The 7,968-nt window shown below is 42.4% G+C and overlaps 1 pseudogene across 1 annotated transcript; it reads left to right on the top strand.

Moving 5' to 3' along the window:
- The first annotated feature begins 2,456 nt into the window (after positions 1 to 2,456).
- Positions 2,457 to 7,494, top strand: LOC307195497 (annotated as a pseudogene). Its single transcript has 2 exons — positions 2,457 to 2,481; positions 6,881 to 7,494. The product of its transcript is annotated as an uncharacterized misc_RNA (transcript).
- The last annotated feature ends 474 nt before the right edge of the window (positions 7,495 to 7,968 follow it).

The raw sequence follows: 7,968 nt of genomic DNA, 5'->3' as shown, positions 1-7,968 counted from the left end.
GGCATAACCTAACCCTATACCTTTTCCCTTAGCTCCTCTTAGCATATCTTAAAAAAGCTCAAATTTTCAAAAAGATTTTACTCAGTATTTTCAGCAGATAAAATGGAAATGAACACAGAGAATAAAATAAGCTTACAGACATTCTGACATGGGACTTTGGGATCTGACCCTGCAGTAGTTGACTGAGCATAGCATGTCTAGTCTCTGCCTTCTAATCCAGCACAAAGACAAACCCAGAACTGCAAACTCCTGGTCTCTTCTGCTCCCAACTTAGTTCTTTGTGGAGATTGTCATCTTATGATCCAACATTTGGGAACTACTTCCTGGACCTCTTGAGACCCTCTGGCCCAAACCCCAACAGACTCCCATCCCACAGCCCTCCTGGACCTCTTTTCTCTCAACTTTCCATAAGCATCTGAGTGCTGCAAATCTTCCTCGAATGACTGACCTAGTCAATGACCTCATCCTTCAGAAAAGGGTGCTATCTAGACTACCAAACCAACAGTATAAAAACTCACGGTAAATACAATATCCCAGTGAAAGGGTCACCTTCACTGACAGAGAATGAGGGTCAATAGAGTTATGGTTCTGTCTGTTTCTCAACTCCCAACTCAAGAAACCCAGTCTCCTAGAGAATATATAAATTACTAGAGAAAATCAAACCTACTGATGGACAATAATCTGAGAAGGACATGAGAAAAGTCCATAAATAAGCATAGGTATGAATGTAGTTGCTGAGGGCTATGGAACCAGAGGGCCTGGAGGGAGAGGCAAGGAAGACCTCTTTGGGGGAATGGAACTTGGATAAATGAAAGATGAGAACTGAGAAAGAAGATCTGTGTTACTAAGAGACCCTCTGCTACGCGTTGCCCCCTGCCAGCTTCTCGTCTACATTATTTCCTCCCTGGTAAATTATCTCCAGACCAGCAGCCACAGCAGTGGGTGACTGGGGGCCTGGCCACAGTAGCTCAGTCATTAATGGCTGTGTTTACTCAAAGTAAAAAAAGAAACAAACACAAAAACAAAAAGAGAAATTGAGAGAGAATTTGAAGAGATCTTAACTCTGTAGAGAAAATAAGGCTTTTGGTAATCAGCACTGAAACACATTTTGCTCAAATAATCACTCTTCTACTTCCATTTTCTTAGTAAACATCCACTGAAAATGGAGGAAGTCTGTGACTAAATAATAACCCTAAGAGGCTTTCTCTCACTTAAGCAAAATGAATTTTTATAATTGTAAGGTAGCTGCTTACAGATACTGATGTCCACAAAAGGTAACAAATTTCTTCAATATTTCATGCTCCCTCTACCCAATAACTGTTTTTTAACTCAACAATTTTCCTTCAACACAGGGTCATGGAATAAATATTCTTTTCCTTATAAATTAAGTTGATCCAGACTTTGATGTAAAATAACAATGAAGACAGATGAACAAAGATAAGATTGAGTTTAGTCGTTTGCCTATGGATTTTTATCTTCCATTCTATACTAATATTTCTAAGGAAAAACAGATGAGGTCAAAAACATAGTATAACTAACATTTATTTAACTTCAAAGGAACAAAAATCTTTGTTTCTGTGGGATCGTTGGGCCACTGGTCAGCATCAATTTCATTCTAATGGACATTCTGTTTTCTGTTTTACAATTTACATTTGAATTCCAAATATTTCCCTTTGATACATTTCCAAAAGAAGATTCAGACAAATTGTCTGTTTTTTCTTTTAAGTGCAACATTAAAATCTCCTTCTACGCCACTCCCCTGGATGCCTCATTAAAATTTTTAAAAAGTCATCACCTTTGTTCTATCCATGGAGGTTTTTGGGGGAAGAGGGAGGTTGGAACAAGATGAAGAGGATGTTTTCATCAGAGGAGAATTGTTCCGGGATGAAGAAGCTCACAGGAATATATGATGTGTTTCAGAAGAATGAAGGAGAGAAAAAGCAAAGGCTGGGAGAAATCTTCTCCTGTGGGTGTCAGCCCCGCCAGAGACACTGCTCACGAATGACATGTTTCAGATCACTTGACAGGGTCATGCAAGCAACAGAAAGCTATATGGTTTTTAGTCTTCAGGTAGCAGTGAAATGATAATGTGGGTGGATCAGGGGAAAAAAATGAGCTTCTCATTTTGTATTTAAATTACTTTTGAGCTAGTTCTAGACTGTGGAGGAGTCGATAAGCCACCCGATTCATACACACTCACACCTCCCTCCTCCTCCAAAGCCTCACCAAAGTTTCCCACAGACTTGCTCTAGCCAACTCATCACTCACTCAAATTGCATTTATGGAGGGACTGGTACATGCGGGCATCGTGTTATGCCCTGGCAAAACAGATGAAAGAACACATTTCCTGCCTCTAATGAAAAAGTCAGACAAGTAGACAGACAATCACAATGCAGAGAGGGAGGTCTCCTGTTATGAGCAGAATGTTATGAACCAGGCACCCAACCCAGCTGGGGATGGAGTGCAGAAGAGAAGGTGAAGGTGAGAGAATTCTTCCCAGAGCTGACTGTGTTTTGAAAGATGAATGGAAGTTGTTCAGGAAAAGCGAAGGACATTCCTGGCAATCTCAGCTGCACAATCTCAAGATATGAGATATGGAATGAAAAAGTGAAATTTGGAAAAGAGAGCCAGGGCAATCATAGAGGGTCTTGAAGGCTATACTAAGAGCTTGAACTTCATTCTGAAGTAGATGGGAAGCAATGACTAGCATGTTTAAGAAGGGATTAATCTGATTTGTATTCACAGCATCAGTGTTGTACATAGGCTGTCACCTCCTTTCTAAATGACTCAAATCAAGGAAACCAACTAGGATAAAAGGCAGGGCTAGGGACTACCCTGGTGGTCCAGTGGTTAAGACTCCATGCTCCCAATGCAGGGGGCCCAGGTTTGATCCCTGGTTGGGGAACTAAGATCCCACATACCGCAACTAAGCCCACGAGCCGCAACTACTGAGCCCACGTGCTCTAGAGCCCGGTGCCACAACTAAAGAAGCCCAAGAGGCGCAAGTAGAGAAGCTCATGTACCGCAGCAAAGAGCCTGCGCACCATAATGAAGACCCAGCACAGCCAAAATAAATAAATAAATATTTTTTTAAAAGAGTAATAATAATAGTTAAAAAGAAAAGGCCTGGGGCGTCCCTGGTGGCGCAGTGGTTGAGAGTCCACCTGCCGATGCAGGGGACATGGGTTCGTGCCCCGATCCGGGAAGATCCCACATGCCGTGGAGCGGCTGGGCCCGTGAGCCATGGCCGCTGAGTCTGCGCGTCCAGAGCCTGTGCTCCACAACGGGAGAGGCCACAACAGTGAGAGGCCCGTGTACCGCAAAAAAAAAAAAAAAGAAAAGAAAAGGCCAGGTTAGAGCAGTGAGTGTGAGGACAAGAAACACATATGCTTCAAGAGGATTTATAAGAAATGAGGGCACCAAACCTGTCGATGGATTCGTTGCTAGTAGTGAGGGACAGCTAAAGCGACAGCATAGATGGTGGTACAATTCAGGGCTCAGGAATAGGGAGCCTGATAGAGGAGGAGGAAGTAGAGACAGCGGCAATGGTGGACACAGCTGAGACAAGATGTTTAATCAATGGAGCTTCCCACGGGTGATTGATACAGAGACGTAGAGCTCAGGAGACAGGACAGGATAGAAAGGTACATTTGTGTGCCATCTGGAAGGTAGGAGGAGTCACAGGTGGGGGTGAGATAGATGGTCAAGGAGAGGTAGGGAGCCCTGAAGATCACCTGCATTTCAGAGACCCTGAAAAAGAGACTGAGAAGCAGTGGGCAGATGGGCAGAATGAAAACCGTGAGAGCCATGTAAAATCCAAGGAGGGAATGTGTTTCAGAGAAAGAGCGATCGACGGGACAAATGCCACAGAAAAGTAATAAGATTGAGTTGAAGAAGGGACTTGACTTTTGTAAGCGTGACATCTCTGAGGATCTTGGCAGGGCGGTTGCAGTGGAGTGGTGGGGCTAGAACCCAGATCTCAGAGACTGAAGACTGAATGGGAGAAGCGAGAGCGCAAACAGCAGAGCAGACTCAAATTTCAGGAAGCTTGACATCGAAAGCTAGTGGAAAGAAGGGACAGAAAATAGTCGGGAGACTCAGGTCAAGGAGGAACGTGTGTGTGTGTGTGAGAGTGTGTATGTGTGTGTGAGAGAGAGAGAGAGAGACAGAGAGAGAGACAGAGAGAGGGAGAGGGAGACAGAGGGAGGGAGACAGAGGGAGGGAGACGGAGGTGAGTTTTGCTTTAAGAAGGTGCTGTCACCTTCCATTTCGTGCCTGCTGAGAACTCTGGGACTAATCTGATCCATTTCTCTGGTTTTAAATGAAAAAAGGAGTGGTGTGTGTGGGGCAGGAATTCATACAACACAGTGCCTGCCAGACCTTTGTGTGTTTTTTCCCTTTTATCATCCCAACAGTTCTACCATATGGGCATTATTATATTCTCTCTTTAAGCTTCTCAGGAAATTGAGTCAGAAAGGTCCACTGGTTTGCCCACAGCCCAGGGTACCATCGAGCTGGAATTTGGTTCCAGGTCTATCTGGATCTAAAGCACCGAGGCCCTGGGAGTGAGCGGGTCAGCCACTCTCTAGCAATTTCACCTCTAGGAGCTTGTTCCCATCTCCGTGAGATGAAAGCTTTGAACCTGGAGGTCACAGTCATGACTTGCTTCTAGTGCACCGGGCCGTCAAGACCCAAGAGTTCCGTGGAGGAAGCAAACCACCCGGTAAACAAACCATGTGATAATCCATCTATTTGTCTTCTTGCCGCTTTAACTCCCATCGACACACCTGAACACACAAGTCTATGCTTTTCAAACTCCAACTTAAGTCTAGGAGGAGCTGAGTTAGTTTTAGCACCTCAGGCGTCTGGCTCAGCAGGACAAAGGCCCATTACACTAAACACAAACGACTTACTGGGTAGTTTCAGAAAAGTTAGTCTGGAAGGGGACCTTTCTTCTTTCTCTTTATACCAGGTTTCTTAATACACACACACACACACACACACACACACACACACATTTCTATTTTAACTTGTCATTGATATGTAATATACATTGTCATTGATATGTAATATACATTGTCATTGATATGTAATATACATTGTCATTGATATGTAATATACATTCACAATAGTGCACATACCTTAAGTATGTAGCCTGATCCATTTTCACAAGATGAACATATCCTTGTAACCAGCACCCAAATGGCTGCCTCTTTCTGAAAATTATTTGTTCTTTGTTTCCACAGTTATAAAGCTTCCTTGATAATTCAAATCTTTACCTCACAGTGAATTTAGAAGGGCTAGCTAATTATAGCTTTAACTGTAAAACACTTTGACAAACTTGAAGTAGTTAGAGAGCTGCTTAAATTGATTATAATGTCACATGGTTTCTACTTAAATTATTTCACCTGGGAAAATGTCAAACAGTCCTCATTAACAGATCACAAAAGAGATGCGTTTGAAATTCAATTTAATGGAGACTCCTGAATTTTTTTTAAACTATTGGCAGGCAGCTTGTTAACATGAAATATTCCTGTTGGAGTTTTGAGTCAGCCTCTTTCCCTTCTCATAGCTCTTTCTATATTCCTTTTTCTGTAGCAACGGGAAATTTTGTGTTTGAAAGTAATAGTGGTCCCCCCAAACCTCCATGTATTACAGATTGGTTATACGGTTGGTTATCACCGGTCCTTGGCTTCAACTGTTGGTTTTCAGGCATTGTTAATAACGTCTTGTACAAAGCCACATTCATATTTTAACCTTCTCCAGATACGGACCACCTTTCAGAGTCTGATCTCATTCTAGGTCATTTCTAATCTGGAGGGGCATTGCTTGAAACAGCTCAGGTACACTCATCTCAGGTGGGATGAATGAGCAGAAAAGCAACTGGCCTCTTTTGTGGATGATTCTACCTCCTCAAGGGGAAGCAGGAAGGGAGAACCCTGTATGTGACAAGGACTCTGATGGTGACATCTAGAGAATCCCAGCGTGAACAGTAGGAAAGGCTGATTTAGCTGCACAAGATTTTGGTTCCAGAAAGTCAATAGCCCATCAGCCATTGTGGTTGTTCCGCAATGATATGAACAGAGGAAGAATAATGCTTTTTTGGCACCTGAGAAGGAATCTCATTAACATTGTTTCTACTGATGCTTGGTGTCCAATCATTCCAGCCTGCCTGGGAATTGCTGGAATGATTTGTCCCCTTTCCAATAGTTACTTTGATAAAACCAGTCATTTCACGTAGCCTCTAGGAAATTCGTTTTTCTTCCACTTACTAACCTGTCTGAAGGATCTGGCTCACAATCTAGACTTGCACTATCTGTAGACGAATAGTTCTCATTCCCAAATTATATGCCTCTAACCTTTCAAGCTTAGAGACTTACCAAGGGAGTGAAATTTAATCCTGCTTTGGTAGTTACTAACTTTATTCTGCCTTGGAGCAAACATCTATAGTTTGCAAATGAAAGGTCTGTTGTCTTGTTTTGTTTTGCTCTTGGTACTGACATGTACTATTTTGGATTGTTAGGTCGCTTGCCATGTACATATATCTTATCTTCCCAAGGAGAATGTTAGCTCCTTGAGAGCAGGAGCTAAGTCTTAAGTACATCTCTTTGTGTTCCCAAAGTGCCTTACTCAACAAAGTGCCCAAGAAATATTTGTTACCTGGATGATTGGTCAAGGAAAACAAGAAGCCTAATAGATCATATTAATATTTTTCAAGTTTAGGAATAAACTCCCTCATTTTGATCTGTCATGGTAGCTGTATAAATCGAGTCTTTTTCAAATTTAAACCACTGTTGCAGACACTAAAATCCATCATCCAAGAAGGCTGAGTATCACTCAGAGACAGTGATAACACCTTTCTTTTAATAATTCTAATAAGAGCTTCGGACAAGGACCAATCATAATTCAGCTCAGAAAAGGAAGACTCGTGGAGGTGGATCTGGCAAATTTATGGGTCGTGGAGGAAACTTTGGAGGCGGTGGAGGTAACTGGCCGTGGTGGAAACTTTGGTGGAAGAGGAGGCTATGGTGATGGAGGTGGTGGCAGCAGAGGTAGTCATGGAGGAGGTGATGGTGGATATGATGGATTTGGAGGCGACAGTGGTAACTATGGCAGTGGTCCTGGTTACAGTAGTAGAGGAGGCTATGGTGGTGGTGGACCAGGATATGGAAACCAAGTTGGGGGATATGGTGGCGGTGGGGGGGCGGATATGATGGTTACAGTAAAGGAGGAAATTTTGGAGGTAACTATGGTATGGTGGGAACTATAATGATTTTGGAAATTATAGTGGACAACAGCAATCAAATTATGGACCCATGAAGGGGGGCAGTTTGGGTGGAAGAAGCTCGGGAAGTCCCTATGGTGGTGGTTATGGGTCTGGTGGTGGAAGTGGTGGATGGTAGCAGAAGGTTCAAAAAACTCAGAAGAAAAGGGCTACAGTTCTTAGCAGGGGAGAGAGCAAGGAGCTATCAGGAAAGCTGCAGGTTACTTTGAGACAATCGTCCCAAATGCATTACAGGAACTGTAAAAATCTGCCAGAAGGAACAATGATCCACAGTCAGAAAAGTTACTGCAGCTTAAACAGGAAACCCTTCTTGTTCAGGACTGTCATAGCCACAGTTTGCAAAAAGTGCAGCTATTGATGAATGCACTGTAGTGTCAATTAGATGTACGTTCCTGAGGTCTTTTATCTATTGTAGCTTTTTATTTTTATTTTTATTAAATGAGGTATATTGCCCTGTAAATTGTGGTAGTGGTACCAGGAATAAAAAATTAAGGAAGTTTGAACTTTTCAATATTTGTGTAGTTCAGTTTTTCTACATTTTAGTACAGAAACTTTAACAAAATGCAGTTTTGAAGGTGTTTCCTTGTGAGTTAACAAGTAAAGAAGATCATTGTTAATTACTATTTTGAATGAGTTTTGCTAAAGTTAACTGTAAAGAAACAACTGCAGACTTGCAGTTTAAG

The sequence above is a fragment of the Stenella coeruleoalba genome (genome assembly GCF_951394435.1).
Source record: "Stenella coeruleoalba genome assembly, chromosome: 12".
Taxonomy (NCBI): domain Eukaryota; kingdom Metazoa; phylum Chordata; class Mammalia; order Artiodactyla; family Delphinidae; genus Stenella; species Stenella coeruleoalba.
Note: the sequence above shows the minus strand (reverse complement) of the source record. Positions and strands in the feature narration are given on the sequence as shown.